Source organism: Tamandua tetradactyla, chromosome 2 (assembly GCF_023851605.1).
Source record: "Tamandua tetradactyla isolate mTamTet1 chromosome 2, mTamTet1.pri, whole genome shotgun sequence".
Classification (NCBI taxonomy): domain Eukaryota; kingdom Metazoa; phylum Chordata; class Mammalia; order Pilosa; family Myrmecophagidae; genus Tamandua; species Tamandua tetradactyla.
In genome coordinates this window covers 145,115,399-145,139,881 of record NC_135328.1, presented here as the reverse complement: position 1 = coordinate 145,139,881, position 24,483 = coordinate 145,115,399, and the positions used below count along the sequence as shown (strand labels likewise).

General features: G+C 38.6%; 1 long non-coding RNA gene across 2 annotated transcripts in view; it reads left to right on the top strand.

Moving 5' to 3' along the window:
• The first annotated feature begins 15,256 nt into the window (after positions 1-15,256).
• LOC143662442 (uncharacterized) overlaps positions 15,257-24,483 on the top strand; it is a 33,699-nt gene continuing 24,472 nt past the window's right edge. For both annotated transcript variants that reach the window (XR_013165329.1, XR_013165330.1), the window contains exon 1: positions 15,257-15,412. This is a non-coding gene — a long non-coding RNA (uncharacterized LOC143662442). The remainder of the gene's footprint in view (positions 15,413-24,483) is intronic.

Here is a 24,483-nt window from a genome sequence, read left to right as displayed (position 1 = left end):
TAGTATTGCCAGATTTAGCCAGGCAATTGAACACAGGACACCCAATTGTATTTAAATTTAAAATAAGCAATCATGTTTAGTATAATCATTGGGACATACTCATATGAAAACAGTTTTTATTGTTTATCTTAAATTCCAACTTAACTGAGTGTCCTGTGTTATATTTGGCAACCCTAAGAATACAACCTAAGGCAATACAGATGTTTCCAAGGCGTTAACCCCTTATTTACCCTACAGTGTGCCCCCAAGACAGATTTGCACATACATACAGTCAAGGACACACACAGTGTGGTTTACCTTTTTGGGTCTTTCTATGAGAAAAAGCAGGGAAAGAAACACTGAAGTCTCATATCATCTGGACCTGATTTTGTCCAGTAATAAATCAGAAAATAGGCATATGGAAGATGAAACAAGAACTTCTAAGAGGTCCTCAGGTGATATATACTCAGAGTCACTGGTGGAATTGGAATTGCCCGTTTAACTTTATTTCCCCTGTGCTGCTTAGACAGAGTGGAAATGCTGTTGGGGGAAGAAAGGGAAATAGTCAAGGGCATTCGTCAGGCTGATATTCTGCTGGAAGGGAAAGCAACGAAGCTGCCATGTTAAAGCAAATCCTTCAAAGAGGAACTGTCTGCAGAAGCTGTATGGATCCCTGAGTGTAGCACACAGATGTGTAGCAAACCCAACAAAATGGGTCTGGATTGGCAGGGGACACTTAGGAAAATGACAGAAGAGACCAAGAATCACTCCATACCTCTGCCAACCTCCTTTGTGTTAGGTCACATAAAGCCCGAACCTCTAAGTATTTTCTCTCTCATGAGGTGACAAAAAGGATCACAACATATTCATCCACTGGAAGGAAGGAAGAAGGGAGGGAGGGAGAGAGGGAGGATAAAACACAAATAGATCAAATAAAAAAATATTAGTCTGGAAGATAGGGAAACCAAAAAAGAAAAAAAATCATTTTAAAAAGTATCATAAGCGCATCATCATATAAAATAGCTTACCAATGAATAAAATGAAATTATGAAACAATAGAATGATATTTTCATGAAAGAAGATGTCAGAGTAAATTAGAAAATAAATACCAAAACTATAGTACTACATAAATGATGGACAAATTAGAATTAGCAAAAAACAAGAGAAACAAAGCCGAAAATGAAGCATTGCCACTTCCCAACATGAATCCATGAAATAATTATAGACAAAGGAGATGAAAAAGATAGAAACAATAGAAACAATTAAAGCAATAATAGAGAAGTATATAGCAATGTAGGACAGATAAAGATGAAAAATATATAAGACTAGTTAGTAGTGCAACAAATGGAAGAAGAAAACATATTCCAAAATATTTTAAAGAAAATTTCCCTGAAATGAAGAATTCAATCTGCAGGTTGAAAGGGACTCCAAGTTTGAGGGGAAAAAATGACATGGGAGTATCATCTCACAGATATCTGCTGACTATTATTGAATTTTGAAAGAAGATGAAAAAATTCTTCAGGCATGCTGAGATTGTGAGGTGCAGATTTCTTACAAGGGGAAGAAAATCAGACATAGGACTTCTTCACAGCAGCATCCAGAGTTAAGAGAGAGTGAATCAATATCACTAAGTGTCTAGTAAAGAATGAATGAGCCAAGAACATTACACACAGTCACTTAATAAAAAGCTAACTGGCAAATATTCTCAAACATGAAATCCCTCAGGAATACAGCAAGCAGGATTTACATTTTAATAATGTATAAGGGAATCGAGCCAACCAAAAAATGAAAGAGGAAACCATGCTAAAAGGACCAGTGGGAAGCACTGAACTTTTTTAAAAAACAGTATATCTACAGAACTGCATAAGATATGGTTTAACCTTGAAAATATAAAAATTTAATTAAAATGTTAGGCTGAAGGAAGAAGGAAAATAGAAAAATTGGTAAGTTCTTCGTATCAGCATTTTTGTTATCATAGTGAGAAGCAGTAAAATTAGATACTGAAAAACAGGCAATTATATATATAATCTGGAGATATAAATGGAATGACATGAAGGAATAAGCCTAAGAAGAATAAAAAAGTCAAAATTCTGAGCCAAAAGGAGAAAAGGAAGAGCAAGATATAGTTAAATAATTTTTTCATTTGTCCCTGCAGTATTGGGAGGCAGTTTTGTACATCCACACCAGCAAAAACAAGAGTAGTTTATTAAATAACAAAAAGAAGCAAACACTAGAAGAACTAAAAGCAAATTATAAACCTTCCAATTTATTGGAAGGAAAACATTCATAGGACACCACAAATTAAGCAATTAAGGCAAGGCTCACAAAACAACACAGAGTTTTCTAGAAAGAATTACAAGAAATTGAAAATTGTGGTTTTCTTTGGAGTGAATATCATGTGTGGTCACGTGTGACTGGGTGGCAGGAAGTAGAAAGTCTTTCAGCTTTTACTTTGAATTTTCTAACTATTTTATACTTCTCTGCACTTAAGAAATTCTGTTAACTGATTACCTATTAATCCTAAGAAAATAGATACTGTTAAGGGGTGAGGTGATTTGCAAATGCACAAACATTTCATGTGTACTACATAAACACGTGTTTCTGTATAACAATTATGAAAACTGAATTTACTGATTCTGCCTATATACACATATGATTCAGTTTGTCTCCACAAGGACAAGAGAAAAAGAAAAAGAGAGAGAGCTGGGGGGAGGGGAAAGAGAGTGTGGAAACATTATAAGTGTATATTACAATGCTATTTTCAGTTTTCAATTTTTCCTTCTTCTTTTTCATTTACTTTTTTCCCCATTAGAATGAATCCGGATATAGTCATCCAGCATGGGAGAAATTAGAGTCTCTCTGTTCTCTACATATACTGGAAAGATTTCTTTCATAAAGTGGAAATTGAAAAAAACTGGGCCCAAAAAACAGGTAGTGCTATAAGGAGAAAGAAGATGAAAGGTAGTTTGGAGCTAGTACAATAAAAGTATATTCCTGGTTTAGAGAAATAGTAAGTGACAGCAAGGGAGTTATTTCCCTCATTAAACAAGAAACACAACTAAGGACGTTTGGAAGGATAATTTTATAAATTAGGAAGGTTTGATACTCAATCAAAGATGTGTCTAGAGAATATTTAGTGTGGAAGAAGATAATGAATCAAAATTAACAATTTCTTGGTCAATTTTGTAATTATAATGAATTACTATATATATACTATATATATATATATATATATATATACACATATATATTGTTTATTAAAGGCCCTGAATTGTGCTGGTATTCAAGAGAGATCCAGTAAATACATTAGATGTGATTCTATACTCTTCCAATCTATGAAAAAATATCTTGTCAGAAAAAGGGATATATACCCAAAACTTTATGAATAAAGAAAATCATGGTATTCTTAAGTGAATGCATAATGGATCAATGATATGTGAACTCACCTTTTGAAACACTTAATATCTCCAAATCCTGCAGAATTTGTCTGGTACCTAATTGAATGCACTGTCTAAAGAAAGATTGTTTCTCTCATCCCAGATATGATATGAAAAGGAATACCACCAAGGCAAAATCCAATAGTATCATCCTGACCATCAGGTGAGAGTTAGTTTTGACCCACAGGCAGGAGCAGCCTGCCCCAGTTGGCAACTTCTAGTGATGGAAATGGATGCCTCAAGCTCTTTTAGCCTAATGCCACAAAATATTAAAATTGTGTCCTTCACCAAATTCATTCTGATTCCACATTCACCAAGCTTCCTTCAAATTACAGCTTGGCCTCTTAACTTTTCAGGGAAAGAATGTGTCAGAAAATAATAATGCAATCTTCTTCATGCTTATAATTCTAATTATAAATTAATACATAAATACTTTGATTCCTGCACCAGACTTTGAGAGCTTATTTAATTGAACCCATTCTTGAGAGATTTTTCCATTCTTGGCATAATTTTTAAAAATCAGCTTTTGAAACCCACCAAAATATGGGTGAAAAAGGTATTGCATGTGTGTAATGTGTCTGTGTTTCAGGAGAGGTAGCTCAATGTTGTTGAATTCATCCAAGTAAGAGTAGCACCTCGTGGGAAGATCTCTGGGCATCTAACTTGTCATTCACAATTGACCAAACTTCGTTTTCTATAGGGTGTGCTCACCTCAATTTGAACTTCCACCCTGTTAAACTCAAGAAACATATCAATATGTCAGAGATCACAATAAGAGCCAGGTTACATAATTCAACCTATAAATTTTAGAGCAATTCAGAGAAAGACGAAAACCATACACACAGAAATTTAGAAAAGTATAGGGAAACAGATGGAACTGGAACCTAAATTCTAAGAATAGGCAATATATGAGCAGAGAGAAGAATGAAATTGAGGAAAATTACTCCAAGCAAATGATTACTCTAAAAGCAAAAGTCTGAAATTAAAGGAAATGAGAACACAATGCAGCATAGAGTCTGGCAGGGCATTTTCCTGAAGTTTCTGCTGAAAATAAAGGCTACAGGTAATTTTAGCTCTTAATAATTTCCAAAACAGAATCAGCACTATATTCATAAAAGTTGATCAGTTAATGTTGCTTTTTTTTTTCACATATCATTGATCCATTATGCTTTCACTTAAGAATACCATGATTTGCTTTATTCATAAAGTTTTGGGTATATATCCCTTTTTCTGACAAGATATTTTTTCATAGATTGAAAGAGTATAGAGATCATTAAATATATTTATGCAGAGTCTATATGAATATTTTCAATTATTTTCACTCAGTATTTATACTATACCTCATGTTGTAAGAAGCCCAAAGCATATTTACAGCATTAATATGGATAACCCAGGCACCTGAAAGAGTTAGTTTAGTATTTGCAAGATTCCTAATCTGAGGACAAAAATAGTTCAAGGATTTAGAAGAACACAGTGTAACAATATGTTGGAATTTTGAAGAGGGTCTCAAAAGGCTTAGAACAAAATAATCAGTGCAATTGCTCCCACATTCCAAAATAAAGTGCTTGACTCCCAATGCTGGACTTGAAAAGGAGGTGGTGAAAAAGTTCCACAGGAGGAAATGAAAACGTTGAGATGAAGGGGCCAATAGCGAGTTGTGTTGGTTTATAAGCTGCCAGAATGTGATATACCAAAACTAGAAGGGCTTTTAAAAGGGGGAATTTAATAAGTTACAAGTTACAGCTCTAAGGAAGTGAAAGTGTCCAAATTAAGGCACCCACAAGAGGTTAGTGTCACTCAAGAGAGGCCGATGGGTCAGGAACACCTCTGTCAGCTGGGTAGTCACGTGGCTGGCATCTGCTGGTCCCTTGCTCTTGGGCTCCATTTCTTTCAGCCTCTGTCCCTGTGGTGGCTTCTCACTTGGCTTCTTCAAGTCTGGCTTTCATCTCTTGGCTTCTCTTGGCTCTCTCCAGCTTCTGGCTTGCTTAAAATCCCATGGCAATGGCTGCTGGGCTCCAAGCATCTCCAAACATCTGTGTCTCTGTTGTGCACGTGTCCATATCTGTGTCAGCTCTGCTGTGAACTTTCCTTCGACTCTGAGGCTTCTGTTGTTTCTGTCATTTCTGTAGGTTCTGAAGTTTCTCTCCAAAATTCCTTTTAAAGGATTCAAGCAAGCTAATCAAGACCCAACTGAATGATTAGTCACCATCTAATCAACGTCAATACCCACAATTGGGTATGTCACATCTCCCTGGAGAAAAGCTAATCAAAAGATTCCAACCTATATTATTGAATCAGGATTAAAAGGAAACGGCTGCCTCCCACAAGACTGCATCAGGATTACAACATGGCTTTTCTGGGGTACATAACATCTTCAAACCATCACAAGAGTATTTCTTTGGAGGAAATTTTCCATTTGCGTGCCTCCCACACACCAACTCAAACATGCGGAGAGGAATCCAAAGCAGCACTCAGGAAGTTCAATAGCAGGCCCCTGAACTTCAGAAGCCTGATGTCCAGCTCATGACAGAAAACGAGTGCAGGGAAAAGTGTTCAGCAAAACATTTCACTGTGGTAGGACAGCAGTAGAACCATCTCTCCTCTCTCCTTATTCCTTTCTTGGGTTCCAATTACATGTATATTAGACTATTTAATATGTCCAGTGGGTCACTGAGGCTCTTTCATTTTTTTCCTATTAATATTTTCTTACCTCAGTTAGGTCCTCAAACCCAAAGCACTTTTATTTTATGTAATCTCTAAACTGTTGTGAATCCCAGCCAGTCCATTTTTCATTTAAGACACTGTGTAATTCATCCTATAAATATTATTTGGCATATTTTATATATATTTATAAATGTTATATTATTTACTATATTTACATTTATTTCTATTTCTCACATCAAATTTGCTTTTATATCCTTGAGCACATTTGCAAACTTTTTTCCAAAACGTTCCTGTCTTTAAATATCATTATCTCTGTCATTCCTGAATCAGCAGCAGTGAACTCCACTAATCATTGCCTTCTTCCAACATTTTCTTCTCTTGGCCTCTAGGATCTATACTTGCTATCTAGACTCACTCCATTGGAAAGTTCATGTGTTAGCTTAGCTCTAAATGGCTCCAAAATTTTATATGTATCCTAGACATTTCTCCTCAGTCCAGACTCATATCCACTGCCTACTCCACATCTACACCTGGATAGCTAACAGACATCTCAAACTTACTATTTCCAAAGCTGAACTCCTGAGCTTCTCCCCTAAACTCTTCCAAATATAGCTTTCATCACTTCAGTTTATATCCTGGAATACTCTTTCTACAGATATCCACACAGCTAACTACCTCACCCTCTGTCATGGTCAGGTTCATATGTCAGTATGGCCAGGGGGTGGTGCCCATTTGTCTGGTCAGACACTCACCAGCCTATCTGTTGCTATGAGGACATTTCATGGACTTAAATCATGACCACATTGGCTGCATCCACAGCTGATTGCAAAGGCAAGGGGAGTGTCTTCTGCAATAAGTGACAATCTAATCATCAGAAGGCTTTTAAGGAGGATTCAGAAGAGACAATAATTCCTCCTGCTTCAGCTAGACAGCCTCTCCAGAGGGTTCGTGGAGGACCTTCATTGGGTCTTCCAGCTCACAGCCTGCCCTACAGATCTTGCACTTTTACATCCCCATTGTTACATGAGACACTTTTATAAATTGCATATTTACAGATATCTCCTGCTGATTCTGTTTCTCCAGCGAACCCTAGCTAATGCACCCTCTTTTGGCCTTGTATGAAAGTTACTTTCTCAGTGAGGTCTACTCTAACCACCCAATTAAAAATTTTGCTCCCCAAACATCCACATTCAATGCTCTCAACCCCCCTTATACAACTCTACTTTTCTATCATCTAATACTTTATACATGGCACTTTACTTGTTCATTATTGTTTATACTCTTCACATTCCGAATCGAATATAAGCATAGTGAGGTAAGGGATTCTAGTCTGTTTTGGTAACTGTTATATCTCAAACCTGGTATATAATTGATGTTCAAAACACATTTGTTGAGGGGATATATATATAGCAATTTTTGCTAATGTTTGTCAGTTATTTGGAAATTCCTTACACACTTATTGAGGTATCAATTGATAGTTGATATAAGCATTTGTCCAATCAGCTACTGTATTAGTTAGGGTTCCCTAGAGAAACAGAATCAACAGGAAACAGAATCAACAGGAAGCACTCGAAACTTACATTTTTATTTGCAAATGTAAAATTTATAAAAGTGTCTCATGTAACCATGGGAATGCAGAGACCAAAAATCTACAGGGCAGGCTGTGAAGTCAACGATTCCAGTGGAGGGTGTGAATGAACTCCACAAGAGAGGCTCACCGGCTGAAGCAGGAAAAGCACCTGTCTCTTCTGAATCCTCCTTAAAAGCTTCCAGTGATTAAATTAAGCATCACTCATTGCAGAAGACACTCCCCTTGGATGATTACAAATGGAATCAGCTGTGGATGCCGCTGACATGATTATGATTTAATTCTATGAAACGTCCTAATTGCAACAGACAGGCCAGCACTTGCCCAACCAGACAAACAGGTAATACCACTTGGCCAAGTTGACACATGAACCTAAACAGTTCACCCCTTGTCAACTTGGCAGTTATACATGTTACCTTAAAGCATACCTAATTTCTAAATAAAAAAACAATAACATGCACTTTTTTTCTTTCACCTAAGAATACTCAACTGTCCTGCATATAACTGGAAATACATTAAATTTCTCCAGAATAGAGTGCAAGTCCTTGGGTAATATTTATTCTTAAACTTGCTATCCTACAACTCAAATAATATAGCATGAACAAAACAGAAATACAGTCCTCGTTTCTGTAACTGATCACATGGTCGTAGATCATATTGATCAGTACCTTCTTCCACTACCCATTCTAATGTTCCCTTTACCCTCAGCAAGCACTTCAGCTGGTCGTGGCTCTTTGTCTGATGGGGTGACCCAAACCTTCCTTCCTGAAGTTTCAGAGCCATTGGTAGTCCTGCCTGGATTGGGTTCTTGCAGTTTTACATTGATTTTAATCACAGGCCATGGTAGTACTAAAAGACACCCTAGGGGATCTCCCCTATTCCAAGAAAACTCTTTTTTACCTCCATTGTTCATTTGCAGTCCTACTTCCCCCTGATAGTCAGGGTCAATCATTCCAGCCAATAATGTAATCCCTTTCTTGGTTTGTTGATCCAGGGGCATGAGTAGCACAAAGTGACCAGGTGGCAGTCTTAGATTCCAGTTCAATGAAATCATTGTTATTTCTCCTGGTGGAAGCACTCCTCCTTTTGGAACTAAAACCTGTAGACCAGCAGAGCTCAGGGTCACAGGGACAGGAAGCAAAATTTGTCCAGTGGATCACTAGGGGTAATAGTGAGTGGTACCACTCCCATTTCCAACCCTTGGTTCCTGGACCTACGGATCCTGGCTATGGGAGAAACAGAACCATACAGTGGATGCTGATTCAGAACATATACAGCTTCCTGAAGAACATTACCCCAGGCTTTCAAGGTATTGGCACCTAGTTGGCACTGTAATTGAGTTTTCAAAAGGCCTTTCCACCGTTCTATCAATCCAGCTGCTTCTGGATGATGGGGAACATGGTAAGACCAGAGAATTCCATGAGCATGTGCCCATTTCCAGACTTCATTTGCTGTGAAGTGTGTTCTTCATCAGAACCAATGCTGTGTGGAATACCATGATGATGGATAAGGTACTCTGTAAGCCCATGGATGGCAGTTTTGGCCGAAGCATTGCATGCAAGGAAAGCAAACCCATATCTAGAGTATGTGTCTATTCCAAGCAGAATAAATCACTGCCCCTTCCATGAAAGGAGTGGTCCAATGCAATTAACCTGCCACCATGTAGCTGGCTGGTCACCTTGGGAAATGGTGCCATATCAGAGGCTGAGTGTGGGTCTCTGCTGCTGGCAGATTGGGTACTCAGCTGTGGCTATAGCCACGTCAGCCTTGGTGAGTGGAAGCTCATGTTGCTGACCCCATGCATAAACTCCATCGCTACCAACCATGACCACTTTGTTCATGAGCCCATTGGGCAATGACAGGATTTGCTTGGGAAAGAGACTGACTGGTATCCACAGAATGGGTCATTTTATCCACTTGATATTAAAACAGTCCTCTGCTGAAGTCACTGTCTGGTGTGCATCCTCATGGGACACAAATATCTTCATGTTTTTAGCCCACTCAGAAAGGTCTATCCACATACTTCTTCCCCAGACCTCTTTGTCACCAATTTTCCAATTATGGTCTTTCCAAGTCCCTGACCATCCAGTCAAACCATTAGCAACAGCCGATGAATCAGTATATGAACGCACCTGTGGACAGTTCTCCTTCCAAGCAAAATGAACAACTAGGTGCAGTGCTTAAAGTTCTGCCCACTGGGAGGATTTCCCCTCACCACTGTCCTCCAAGGACAACCCAGAAAGGGGTTATAGTGCTGTAGCTGTCCACTTTTGGGTGGTACCTGCATATTGTGCTGAATAATCTCTAAACCAGGCCTGAGTTTTATCTTCCTCAGTCAATTTACTGTAAGGAACTCTACCAAGAGGCCATAGCTCTGGTCTGGGAAAGAGAAGGTAAAGTGGCAGGAGTGGAGACCATGGGCATTTGGACCACTTCTTCATGTAACTTACTTGCGTCTTCAAGACCTGCTCTGGACCTATCTCATATATACTATTTCCATTTTACAATGGAGTCCTACTGCACATGCCCAACTTTATGGGTTGGTAGGTCAGACAACACCCAGCTCATGATAGGTAACTCAGGTCTCATGGTAACTTGGTGGTCCATGGTTAAGCATTCAGTCTCTACTAAGGCCTAGTGGCAGACCAAAAGCTGTTTCTCAAAAGGAGAGTAGTTATTTGCAGCAGATGGTAAGGCTTTGCTCCCAAATCCTAAAGGTCTGCATTGTGATTCTCCTATAGGGGCCTGTCAAAGGCTCCATACAGCATCTCTATTTGCTACTTACACTTCCAGCACCATTGGATCTGCTGGATCATACAGCCCAAGTGGCAGACCACCTTGTACAGCAGCCTGGACTTGTCACAGAGCCTCCTTTTGTTCAGGTCCCCACTCAAAATTAGTAGCTTTTCTGGTCATTCAATAAATGGGCCAGAGTAGCACACCCAAATGAGGAATAGGTTGTTGCCAAAATCCAAAGAGACCAACTGGGTGTTGTGGCTTTTTTTTTGGTTGTAGGAGGGGCCAGATGCAGCAACTTATCCTTCACCTTAGAAGGGATATCCCTTAGAAGGGATGCCCCACACCACTGGACACCTAGAAATTTCACTGAGGTGGAAGGCCCCTGTATTTTTGTTGGATTTATCTCCCACCCTCTGACATGCAAATGCCTTACCAGTAAGTCTAGAGTAGTGACTACTTCTTGCTCACTAGGTCCAATCAACATGATATCATCAATATAATGGACCAGTGTGATGTCTGGTGGGAGGGAGAAATGAACAAGGTCCCTGCAGACAAGATTATGACATAGGGCTGGAGAGCTGATATACCCCTGAGGTAGAACAGTGAGAGTATATTGCTGACCTTGTCAGCTGAAAGCAAACTGTTTCTGGTGGTCCTTACTAACAGCTATTGAGAAAAAAGCATTTGCCAGATCAATAACTGCAAACCAGGTACCAGGGGATATACTGATGTGCTCAAGCAATGATACCACATCTGGAACAGCAGCTGCAATTAGAGTTACCACCTGGTGATTATTGAGTTACAATAATCCACTGTCATCCTCCAAGATCCATCTATTTTCTGTACAGGCCAAATAGGACAGTTGAATGGGGATGTGGTGGGAATCATCACCCCTGCATCCTTCAAGTCCTTAAGAGTGGCAGCAATCTCTACAATCCCTCCAGGAATCCAGTGTTGCTTCTGATTTACTATTTTGCTAGGTAGGGGCAGTTCTAGTGGCTTCCACTTGGCCTTTCCCACATAATAACCCTCACTGCATGAGTAGGAGAGCCAATGTGGGGATTCTGCCAGTTGCTCAGTATGTCTATTCCAATTATACATTCTGGAACTAGGGAAATAACTACAGAATGGGTCTGGGGGCCCACTGTGAGATGGACCTGAGTTAAAACTCCATTGATTACCTGGCCTCCAAAAGCCCCCACTCTGACTGGTAGACCAAAGTGACGTTTTGTGTCCCCTGGAATTAATGTCACTTCTAAACCAGTGTCTAATAATTCCTGAAATGTTTGACCATTTCCTTTTCCCCAGTGCACAGTTACCCTGGTAATAGGCCGTCAGTCTCTTTGGGGAAGGCTTGGAGGAAGATTAACAGTATAAATTTGTGGCAGTGTAACAGGGTTCTCCCCCAAAGGGACCTGGCCTCCCCTTCATTCAAGGGGCTCTGGGTCTGTAAACCATTTCAAGTCTGGAAATTGACTAAGGGGCCATGACTCTGTGATTTTGTAATTCAGCTAGACTTCTGTTCACTTGACCTAGAACTCTTTTGTTTATACAGCTCGAACAAGAATTTAGTGGACTGCCCTTCTGTTGTATTTCTAGGTACCCCATGATATACTAGCCAATGCACGAATCTCTGTGAGTCATATAATTTTGACTTCTGCTTTGAGTTTGCCATCTATTATGATAGCCACATCTACCCTGTTTTGGTGATTAAGTGCTGCCACCTGACTTCTGCCAACTCGGAATCCTGTCATCCCCTTTGTGTTTAAGGATTCCAGCTCAGTGACAGCAGTTCCTACAGTAATATCTGACCTACAGAGAAGTGCAACCACTGAGCTCTTCATGGATGAATTTATTCTCACTGCTCTGGTAGAAGGTGCATCCTCCAGACATTCCTAGGATGTAAGAGCAGGCTTTGCATGATAAATCCACTCTAAGATTCCAATGTCTCTAAGCCTCTGGATCCCCTCATCTATATTTTACCAGGGCAGCTCTGGCATTTTAACCTCAGGTAATGTCCGTCACCTTTTGTTCCATGTTTCAACCAACCATCCAAACAAACTGTTAAGACCTTTTCTAACCCCTCGAGCTATAACATTGAATGTGGAATCTCAGTTTAGTGGGCCCATATCAATAAATTCAGCCTGATCCTCCCACCATTATCCCACACCCTTAAAATCCATTGCCACACATATTCCCCTGATTTCTGTCTGTATATATTGGAGAAACTCACACAGTTCTTTTGGAGTATAATGTACCTCCTCATGTGTGATACTTTGTACCTCACCTTTAGGGGCCTGTTGGGACTTTAGTCTAGTTATAGGTTTGGAAGAAATGAGGGGTGATGGGGGTGGGTCATGAAAAGAATTAGAAATATCTTCCAAGCTTTTGCTTCAGGGCATTCATTTGCAGTTTCATCTGGTGAAAACGGATTAATCACTTTAGGGCTAATCCTTTCAGAAGGAGGTTGAGAGGCCAACTCCTCAAGGCAGGCTGGAGGTGGGGTGGCTATGTCCTCAAGGCAGACTTTACAGGGTTATCTAGAGAAGACTCAGCATGACCTAGGGTTTCAACCTCATCCCTGACATCATTATCAATCCTTATGTCACCATCCCATTTTTCAGGGTCCCACTCCTTTCTAATCAATGCCCTCACTTTAACGGCAGACAAAATGCAACATTGAGATTTCAGTTTATGTTGTAAAGTTGCTACCTAACAATAAGATTCTGAGTCTGATTTTCAGAGATCTCAAGTCCATGCCTACAGGAAATAAGATTTTCCTTCAGGATGCTCACAGAAACTTCTACATCTGTCAGACGGCGCTTAAGCTTCTCATTTGAAGACTTAAGCCCATCCCTTTCACTCCTTAATGTACCCAGTGTATCTAACAACAACCAGCCAACATCTCTATACCTCTTATTTCCACAAAACTCCATAAAGGTGTCAAAAACATTATCCCCCAGAGCCTGGCTGTACAAGTGAAGCATTAGGAGAATCGAATGGTGATATTTTGACTATCTCTTTTGCCAACTCACTCCATGGATTGGGAGTGTCATTCTGATTATGGGAATCAGAGTCCTTAGTGCCTTTGAGTTCAGTCTGAGTAGAAAACCATTCATTAAAACCCATTTTTGAGATTCTTTCACTCCTGGTACCAAATTGTATTAGTTAGGGTGCTCTAGAGGAACAGAATCAACAGGAAACACTCGCAAATATAAAATTTATAAAAATGTCTCATGTAACCATGGGAATGCAGAGTCCAAAATCTGCAGGGCAGGCTGTGAAGCTGACAATTCTGATGGAGGTTCTGGATGAACTCCACAGGAGAGGCTCACCAGCCAAAGCAGGAAGAGCATCTGTCGCTTCTGAATCTTCCTTAAAAGGCTTCCAGTGATTAAATTAAGCATCACTCATTGCAGAAGGCAATCCCCTTGGCTGATTACAAATGGAATCAGCTGTGGATGCAGCTGACATGATCATGATTTAATTCTATGAAACATCCTCATCACAACAGACAGGCTAGCACTTCCCCAACCAGACAAAAAGGTACCATCACTTGGCCAAGTTGACACATGAATCTGACCATGACAGCTACTATACTTGAATAATTTCATTCATATCATTTATCTGAAATTTATGCTAGGATCTTTAGGGGTAAAAATTATGTTTTGGAATTTTAGTTCATCCACAATTCATACCACATTACTTTATACAAAGTGAGAAGTACAGGTAAAGAAAAACAGCAGTTTTTATTTAATTTCATTCTGGTCACCTGATTTTGAATACTGGCTATTTTAATAATTTGGCTGGTGAGTTAAAGGAAATCTTCTCAATTCATGCCAGATGCTCTTAATTTGTTCTGTACTATCACCTCTTTTTTATCTATTTATTCCCATTTTACACTTTTTCCCAATTCTCATTTTGCTACCCACCCTTATAAATAACAGTTCTATATAAATGTATCTATGTCTCTTTCTAATATAAGTAATGTTATTTTGGAAAAATTTGTATTTCTCTTACATAAACCATACTATACTTATATATCTCACTCTACTTTTTTCCTTTACTTCCATTTAGCACTATGTTTTTAAGATCTATCTTTATTGCCATGTATATAGTTTGCTAAGAGTCCACTGTATTTTTCCCTTTACTTATTTATTCTTTAGTTTATGAAGAATAACTCTACTGCTTACTTAACTGTGTGACTATGATGTTTCAATATGAAAATACTCAGAAAAATATTTATAAAGTATTAAAAACTCTCTTCCTGGTGACGGTACCATAACAGTGTAAATATGAGTAATCCCACACAATGGTATGTTTAGGAGTGACTGAGATGGTAAAGTTTATGTTATATATATGTTCCCATGATTAAAAAAATAAAGAGCACTAAAGAGACAATGATGATTCAATGCAATGCATGATCCTGTATGGGATCTGTTCTAGTTTGCAAAAACTACAGGAACTCAATATACCAGAAACAAAATGGCTTTTAAAAAGGAATTTATTAAGTTGCAAGTTTACAGTTCTAAGGCTATGAAAATGTTCAAATTAAGGCATCAAGGAAAAGATACCTTAACTCCAAAGAAAGGGCCAATGAAGTTCCAGGTTTCTCTCTCAGCTGGGAGGGTACATGATGACATTTGCTAGCTTTCTCTACAGGCTTCTCCAGTGGCTTCTGGGGGTGTTTTCTTTCTTCATCTCCAAAGGTCACTGGCTGTGTGGGATCTGTAGCTTTTTCCAAAATGGTTCCCTCTTAAAAGGAATGGGTGGAGACACATCTCTGTGGAAAACAGCTCGTCAAAGGTTACCACCCACAACTGGGTGGGTCTTATCTCCATGGAAACAATAAAAAAAGATTCCACCCAGCAATACTGAATGAGGATTAAAGGACATAGCTTTTCTGGGGTATATAATAGCTTCAAACTAGCAAAGGATCTAACAAGGGAGTACAAAAGGCTCTGAGGGATGTTGTTGGAACATATGAAAAACTGGAATACAGAATGTAAGTTTTATATCAATGTTAAATTTCTTAAACTTGATAACTGTACTTAAGGTGGTTACATAAGTGAATATCCTTGTTCTTTGGAAATGTACATGGCAGTATTAAATGTTCAAGGAGCATGATGTATATAACCTACACTCAAATGTTCAGAAAATGAATTGATAGACAGGTAGAAAGAAACAAAAAATGTGACAAAATGTTAAATTTGGTGGATCTAGGTATCTGGTAGGGTAGGGTAGGGTAGGGGTACATTGAAGTTCTCTGAATGGGATTTGTGTTATTTTTGCAATACTGTTGGTTTCAGAGTGTTTCAAAATAAAAAAATTAAAACAAAACAAAAAACAAACAAACAAACAAAAAAACTCTCTTCCAATGTGAAGTAGTATATTGTGTACAGCACTTGTAATAATAGAGATTGCAACAGAAATATAAAAGATAAAATGGTGAAGATGCTACATATGAGGTCTCCATTACTCAAAAAGCATCTTGAGCTTTGCATATCCAGAAGCCCTAGATGAGGAGATGTTGTGATTAACGTATAAACAGGAATGCACAATATTTAGTTAAATTACCTTTTTGATAACCAGAATACTCATGTATATCACCAACTTCTATTCAAAGTTTCATTAACGATCAGGCTGCTAGTTTTAAATCTGTATTCAGAACAAAGTGCTTGAGAAAATCAACCAGATTTGGGAGGTTGATGGGAAGGGGGAAGGCAGGATTTATTTTACTGAAGATAAAAATCATAAGTATATGATTCTTTTCCAAATCTCTGATCCAGTTGATTTATTAGTTTCTTTCTACCTTGAACATATCAATTAATTTCTTAGAAATACTTTTGAAAAAACATACCTCTGAAGAATAACAACTTCAGGAGTGATGTCATCAATGTGGCAACATAAGACATCCCCTGAAAAAGCCTTCCAGAAATTCAGCAAATAAAAGGAACAGCCCCACTGTTTAGAAGACAATAGAGACTGGAGAAGGACTCAACAAATGCTGAATCAAAGAAAAAGAAAAATATCAGGTAGTAAATTTACATTCTGAATCCACTGGTCCATTCTCCTACCTCTCACTCAGTCCAAGCAGCTTGGGAGTCACACAGAGGCAGCAACAGATCCTGCCCACCACAGACACAAGTTACAAAGCAACTCTCAAGCATGAGTTAGAATCCCATGTGATTGGGACCCAGGCACAGGGACCACAGTCCACAGAGACTCAGGGTGGAACACAAGTCACCGAAGAGTGTTGCATACTAAAGGGACTCGTGGGGTGAGAAATAAAAGAAGAAACATCATGGTAGAACTGTTGGCGAGAGGTATGCTCACTCAAACAGTTTCTGTTAGTTGTACCACCTAAATGCAAAACAGACTTTTCTGGAGTAAGCCACCTTTCTGGATTGACCTCATCTAGGTCACTGGGGTAGAATACCTAAAGGGAAAGAAACTGGAGCAGAAAAGCCTCACAGAAAAAAAAAAAAACGTTTGTAGGGCAGATGGGTCCCAGAACTCAAAAGCATAGGGGAAAGGAGGGCACTGAGTGAGGGAGAGAGTATAGAAAATTCATGGGAACTGGGGAGAAAATTTTGTACAAAATGAAACAGAACAGGTCAAGATTTATGGAGAAGGAAGAGAGGAAAGGAAGCTTTCTCCTGAAGGTGAAACAACGCACAAAAAGTACAGTCCCAAAAAATTTTACCACATATCTACAGCAAGAAACAGATGAAGAAGAGCTGAGAAAATCTGAACAGTTAAATATGGGCTATTCTAAAGATCTAGATTGGACCAAGCATCAAAGAAAAACCTTAACACAAAGCCCATCAACAATAAAACCTTGACAAGAGGGAGAAACTGACCTTCAGAGTTAACTCATCAAGGAAATCAGATGCCTAAACATCAGCAAAAAATAACAAGCCATACTAAGAAATTGTGAGATAGGGCTCAGTCAAGACAACAATTTAAAACTTCAGGGGAGACATGGAATTTAGAACAATTAAATCACAGAAGTTCAAAGAAATCTATTTCAATCAAAAGATATTAAGGAAAATATGAAAAAGTACTAAAGGATATTAAGAAGATAATATATGAACATTGAGAAGAATTTGAAAATATAAAAAGAAACAAATTATTGGAGAGGAAAGTCACAAGAGTAGAGATTAAAAATAAACTGGAAGCATGCAACAGGTATATTTGGACAGGCAGAAGAAAGAATCAGTGAACTAAAAGAAAGAATAACTGAGATCATATAATCAGAAGAACACATTGAGAAAAGAATAGAAAACATTGAGCAGTATTTCAGGGATTTGAGCGGCAGCCTGAAGTGCACAAATATACGCATCCTATGTGTGCCAGAATGAGAAGAGAAGGAAAAATGAGCAAAAAGAATATTTGAGGGATTAATGGCCAAAAATTTATAGCTATTATGAAAGATATAATGCATATGCATGCCCAAGAAGCACAATGTCATTCAAACAGAATAAATCCTAATAGACCCACTCCAATGAACATGCTAATTAGAATGTCAAATGTCAATGACAAAGAGAGAATTCTGAAGGAGCAAGAAAAAAGTGATTCATCATATAAAAGGAATCCTCAATAAGACTAAATACTGATTTCTCATCAGAAACCATGGAGGTGAAAGGGCAGTGATATGGAACAGGGAGAGTATGCGGAGGTGATGCTTAATATGTACAGAATTTCTATTTTAGTTGATTATAAAGTTTTGGAAATGCACAGTGGTGATGGTAGCCCACTGTTGTGAGTATATTAATTATATATGTGAAAGTGGTTAAAAGGAAAAATTTTAGGTCATATCTATCACTAGAATAAAAATTAAAAGTAAAACAATTTAGAGTCCATGGTCACAGGAAATTTTTTTAATTAAAACATTTAATTCCAATTTATGTACATATTTTATTACCAAGATATATGACAGTATGAACAAAAATATGCTCTCAAGTCTAAAATATTGTATCTGACTATAATTCTATGTGGAAAGAAATATAAGCTGAAAAAGAAAATGTGACAATGTAAAATTTCATTTATTAAGGAAGACATTGTCTGGCATGTTTTAAGTGGATAATGGTAAGTGGGTATCAAATTCAAATCTCTCTGGTCTTAGATTGAACTGGGTACATTTAAATGAGTGATAAAACAGTATTTTATAAAATGTTTATGTTCATAATAGGTTGTTCCTTATATCTTCTACAATGAGTGGTATGGATAGTAAAGTTGTAATAACCAGTTCTCAAGGTGAAAAAATTTCCAATTTGTAGTATTTCCTAATTTCCATAGTGTAAATATTCCCACTATAATTGATTTAAAGCTACCTGGGGTGTAGTAACTGAATGGCAAATCCCTAAAAATTTAACAATTGGTTCTCACAAGCTGGTAAAGCTGGATTCTGCACACTATTTATAATATAGTATTGAATATCAAACATGAAGGTTAAAAAAAAAAAAGAATAATCATTTCCTAATACCACATATTGCTCACATTATTTATTTCAATATTTTTTTAAATAGTGAGATACATATCTGTGGTGGTTTGGAGCTGTTATGTACCCCAAAAAAGTTCATGTTCTCTTAATCCATTTCTGTGGGTGGAGACCTATTGTGGGTGGGACCTTTGGTTGATTAGGTTATTTCAATTGAGATGTGACCCAGCTTATTCAAAGTGGGTCTTAATCCTTTTACCGGAGTCCTCAATGAGAGGATGAAAGGGAAATGAAACTGAGAGAGCTTAGAGAAGAGTCCCTGAAGCAAGCAAGAACCCATGAAAACTCAGAGACAAAGCCCCTTGGGGAGCCAAAAGAGGAACCACTAAAGCTAGAAGCTAAAAATCAATGAAACCTGGGGGTGAAGGACCAGCAGATGCCAGCCATGTACCTTCCCATGTGACAGAGATGTCCCAGATGCCAGAAGCCTGTCTTCCGATTCCAGAAATCATCCTATGGATTCCTTGAAGTTATACATTTTCACAGCCTAAAAACTGTAAATTGTAAGCTAGTAAATCCCTTTTATGCAAGCCAACCCATTTCTGGTATATTGCATTCTGGAAGCCTTAGCAAACTAAAACAATATCATACCTAAAAAACTGTGAAAATGTATATGCATGTCTTAAAAAAAAATCACTAAGTGCATAATCTTATAGCCAACACACAGATTAAGAAATAAACATTACACATACCCCAAAAACACAATGACCCTTCCTTCCTTCCTTCCCATCACCCTTCCTTGGGAAACCACTGTCCAGACATTTGTGATAATTTCTTTGCTTTGTTTTTAAAATAAATTTACCAATACTATGCTCACTACTGTTCTAGTTTGCTAGCTGCCGGCATGCAACACACCAGAGATGGATTGGCTTTTAATAAAAGGGGATATATTTTGTTGGTTCTTCAGAGGAAAGGCAGCTAACTTTCCACTGAGGTTCTTTCTTACATGGAAGGCACAAGATGGTCTCTGCTGGTCTTCTCTCCAGGCCCCTGGGTTCCAACAACTTTCCTTGGGGTGACTTCTTTCTGCACCTCCAAAGGCCTGGGCTGAGTTGCTAGTGCTGAGATGAGAAATGCTGAGCTGCTTAGCAGTGCTACGTTGCAATCTCTCATTTAAGCACCAGCCAATTAAGTCAAATGTCACTCATTGCAGCAGACACGCCTCCTAGCCGACTGCAGATGTAATTGGCAGCAGATGAGGTTCACATACCATTGGCTTATGTCCGCAGCAACAAGACTAGGTATGCTCACCTGGCCAAGTTGACAACTGAATCTAACACAACTGCCATACCATGTATATAATTTTTGGCATCAAACATCTTTCCATCAATATGAGGCTTATAAAAGTCTCAGTGTCAATAGCTTTCATCCATTTGTCTTCATTGCTCTAAAGTATTCATTTGTATGAATAGACCATAATTAACTATATAGTCTATTGTTTTTTTTTTAAAAAAAAAGCTGTTTTAAGCTTTTGACTATTGTGAAAAATGCTGCTGCGTACATTTTTATGGGTCTCCTAGTACCAATGTGCATAAGTGTTTAGGTTGTATTCTTAGGTCTTAAATTCTGGGTCACAGAAAATGTGTATCATTTTTACTAGATAATGCCAGGCTTTTCTCCAAAATATTTGTATCAATTTATATTTCTACCATCAACATGTGAGAACTCCCTTTGCTGCACAACTTACTCACTGTACATATTATTTATTCATGCAATCCACATGATTAAGCTACTTCTTTCTCTCATTTAATCATATTTTAAACTCTGACTTTCTGAGATGGTGCACTATTGATCCTCTGTCCTGATTTGAAAGCTATACTGTCTCCCCAGGTAGCTCTTTGACAGAGCCATTCTCTTCTACTATTGGCTTAAAGGTACTAATTTATCTACTCAAGGAGCACATTACAGCAGGGTTTCTTTACCTCAGACCTACTGATATTTTGGACTAAATGATTCTTTATTATGGGGGTATATCCTGTGCAGTTTGGGAATATTTAGCATATTCCTGGACTTATAATCACTATATGTTAGCTAGCACTCTTTTACCTCTTTTTCATGTTCATGAAAAATGAAAGGAGAGGTAGGAATCATTTGTTTTTGTTGGGCTATTTGACTTGATGTGCAGGAAATATTTAGGCTGTCAGCAACTTCTGTCAGGGAAAGGAAAGAGCCTGCTAGAGATGGCAGACCATCAAATTCTCCACCACCACCACAAAAGCAAGGACTCTGAAAATCAAGAGTGTGCTTGAGACTGATATGCTTCTTAGAAGAAAAAGAAGACCTAATATATTTCCTTATTCCTCCTGCCTAAGTACAACTAAAAACCCTAGACATTTTATTTAAACAAGCATAAGAAGACTCTTTGAAAATTGGAAACAAACAAACAGCCAAGGACTCTCATGACCCAAGAAATGATATGGTTGTGAGTTTCCTACATTTTCCTTTTGCTTCATATACCCCAGACTTAAAGCCGAAGAAGCCAGGAACCTAGAAACACCAATCAATATAGGCAAAAAGGCATCCTAACTAATGCCTGCTTTGTAGCCAAAGGATAAGGAAAGGGGCATCCCAGCTAGAAAGAAAGCTTGTAGGCAATAGCTGTTCTATTCCAGTCAAACATCACAGATGAAAATGGTGGCTCCATACTTACTGATGCCAATAAAGGTCAAGAAAGGAGCCCAGACTTCCATTCTTGTGTAAGCAGTAAGGAAGTTGTTCTAGTTTGCTAGCTGCCAGAATGCAATACACCAGAGATGGATTAGCTTTTAATAAAAGGGGATTTATTTTGTTAGTTCTTCAGAGGAAAGGCAGCCAACTTTCCACTGAGGTTCTTTCTTACGTGGGAAGGCACAGGATGGTCTCTGCTGGCCTTCTCTCCAGGCCCCTGGGTTCCAACAACTTTCCCCAGGGTGACTTCTTTCTGCATCTCCAAAGGCCTGGGCTGAGCTGCGAGTGCTGAGATGAGGAATGCCAAGCTGCTTAGGCTGTGATACATTGAGCTCTCTCATTTAAGCACCAGCCAATTAAGTCAAACGTCATTCATTGCAGCAGACATGCCTCCTAACCGACTGCAGATGTAATTAGCAACAGATGAGGTTCATGTACCATTGGTTCATGGCCACACAACAGAACTAGATGCCTTCACCTGGCCAAGTTGACAACTGAATCTAACTACCACAGAAGTGTTCCAAAGCCCCCTGCCGGTGGTTAGCAGAGAAGGACAAGAAGGGACCCAGAATTTTCTACCCTGCCAGCCAGTATAGAGCCCTCCCCATGGAGACTAGGTGGAGTCCTAGATTTCCACTCAAGGATCTTTATACCTTTTTGCTGGGGTGGTGTCAGAGGAGGACTAGAGCAATATCTGAGCTTTCACCACTGCCCAGCAGTAATGAGGCTATTCCAACCACCTGGGAAATGGGACCACCATTATCCAGCAGTAACAAGGAGCAACACCTGTCTTAGTGTGTTAAGGTTCCAGAATGCAATATACCAGAAATGGAACCACTTTTACAAAGGGAATTTAATAGTTACAAGCTTACAGTTCTAAGGTCATGTAAACGTCCAAATTAGTGCATCAACAAGAAGTTATCTTCACTCTAGAAAGGCTGATGCCATCTGGAACACCTGTATCAACTGTGAAGACACATGGCTGGTGTCTGCTATCCTTGTTCCTGGTTCCATTGCTTCCAGCTTCTGATACCAGTGGTTTCCTTTCTAAGTGTCTGTGGGCCTTCATATAGCTCCTCTGACACACAACTCTGGGATCTGGCTTATTTAGCATCTCATAAGAAGGTATACAGTAATGTCTGCTGGGTTTTGCGATGTCTAGGCATCTGCTCTCTGTCAGCACTCCAAGCATCCCTAAACATCTATATCTCTGTCAGCTCTGAAGCAGCTATTCTACCTGTGTCTGTATCTGAGGTTTCTTCAAAATAAAGGACTCCAGTAAACTAATCAAGATCCACCATGAATGGGCAAAGTCATATCTCCATCTAACCAAAAGGTACCATGTCTTCATGGAGATAATCTAATCAAAGGGATTCCCACCATACAATATTGAATCAAGATTAAAGGACATGGCTTTTCTGGGGTATACAACACTTTCAAACTAGCACCACTCACTTTGGGAGCTGAGCAGAGAACATTGATTTCTACCTCAAACTGGCAGTAATGAGGCAGTTTCTTGTCTCCTCCTTCTGCCAGAGAAGTGTCAAAAAAAAAAATTAAAATAGTTAAATAAGATTCAGTGTTTTCATTTCCCAGGAGTGCTGATTTGAAACTGGTTTGTACCCCCAGAAAAGGCCATGTTATTTTAATCTATTCTTTTGGAAGCAAACCTATTGTGGGTTTGATTAGGGTGAAACACCCTTTGATTAGGGTGTTTCAATAAGATGTGACCCAACTCATTCCAGGTGAGTATTAATCCTTTACCAGAGACCTTTGCGAGAGATAAAAGATAGAAAAGGTGACAGATGCTCAGTGAGAAACACACTGGGAGAAGAAAGCATGGACCCACAGAAACTGAAGGAGCCAGGACCTTAAAGCAATAAAACCCAGAAGATAAGTTTCAGTAGATGTCACCATGTATCTTCCCATATGACAAAGGAACCCTGCATGCTAGCGGTTCCTAGCAACAGGAGAAGGTATCCTCCTGTTGATGCCTTAATTGGGACATTTTCATGGCCTTAGAACCTTAAATTTGTAAACCAATATATTCCCATTAAAAAAGCCACCCCATTCCTGATATATTCCATTCCAGCAGATTTAACAAACTGGAACACCAGGGATACCATAACAAAGTATCACAAAACTGGGTGGTTTAAAACAGAAAGAATTTATCTCCATGGAAATAATTCAATCAAAAGATTGCTCCCACAACTGGGTGTGTTTCCATGAGACATTCCAAAGTTTACAACCCACAATATTGAAGAGAAACATGGCTGCCCCTACAAGGTTGGATCAGGAAAAAGGGTATAGCTTTTCTGGGCTAGTGTAATAGCTTTAAACAGGCACACCAGGTTCATAAAATAAAGAATAAATCTAAACTTCAACTATGATATGACCTAATAATTTTATTTCTGGGTATTTATTCCAGAAAATTATGCTGAGTAAACAAAGCCAATCCCAAAAGGATACATATTCTACAATTCCATTCCATTCTTGAAATGATTACTATATAGTAATGGAAAACAGATCTGTGGATTCCAAAGGTTAGGGGGGTGATCTGTATAGCTATAAAGGGCAAATTGAGGGATCCCTGAGATTACAGAGATGAGCTATGACTGAAGTGTAATAATGTCAATATTCTGGTTATGATACTGTACTATTTTCCAAGATGTTGCCATTAGTAGAAACTGGGAAAAGGCTACATAGGATATCTGTATTATTTCTTACAGCTACATGTGAGTCTGCAATTATATAAAAAAATTTTAAAGCTTAATTTATAATAAAAGTGTACTTGAGGGAAGAGAGTGGGTTATTCTTAGTAAATCTCCACTCTCCATCCAAGAAAGAAGGAGAAAAGCAGATTCTAAGAAAAAGTGTTTGGATATTTGCAGAAGAATTCACAATGT